Genomic DNA, 876 nt, shown 5'->3' with positions numbered 1-876 from the left:
CTGACTTTCAAACAGTGCGCCACAAGAGATTGCCACATGACTCTTTTTGAATTATGGTTTTCTCAGGGTATATTCCCAGTAGTGGGATTGCTGGGTCGTGTGGTAGTTCTATTTTTAGTTTTTAAAGGAACCTCCATACCGTTCTCCGTAGTGGCTGTATCAATTTACATTCCCACTAACAGTGCGAGAGGGTTCCCTTTTCTCCACACCCTCTCCAGCATTTATTGTTTCTAGATTTTTTGATGATGGCCATTCTGACCGGTGTAAGATGATATCTCATTGTAGTTTTGATTTGACGTAAAACAGATAGCTAGTGGGAAGCAGCCGCATAGCGCAGGGAGATCAGCTCCGTGCTTTGTGTCCACCTAGAGGGGTGGGGTAGGGAGGGTGGGAGGGCGGGAGACGCAAGAGGGAAGAGATATGGGAACATATGTATATGTATAACTGATTCACTTTGTTATAAAGCAGAAACTAACACACCATTGTAAAGCAATTATACTCCAATAAAGATGTTAAAAAATATAAAATAAAATTGTTTGTAAATAAGATCGTCTATATAGATTTTTTTTTTAGATTCCACATGTATGCGTTAATATACGATATTTGTTTTTCTCTTTCTGACTTACTTCACTCTGTATGACAGTCTCTAGGTCCATCCATGTCTCTACAAATGACCCAATTTTGTTCCTTTTTATGGCTGAGTAATATGCAGAAATAGAGATACAGACGTAGAGAACACACGTATGTATACCAAGGGGGAAGGGGGGGTGGGAGGAATTGGGAGATTGAGACTGACATATGTACACTATTGATACCGTGTATAAAACAGATAACTAATGAGAACCTGCTGTATAGCACAGGGAACTCAGTGCTCTG

Source organism: Physeter macrocephalus, chromosome 10 (genome assembly GCF_002837175.3).
Source record: "Physeter macrocephalus isolate SW-GA chromosome 10, ASM283717v5, whole genome shotgun sequence".
Classification (NCBI taxonomy): Eukaryota; Metazoa; Chordata; class Mammalia; order Artiodactyla; family Physeteridae; genus Physeter; species Physeter macrocephalus.
Note: the sequence above shows the minus strand (reverse complement) of the source record.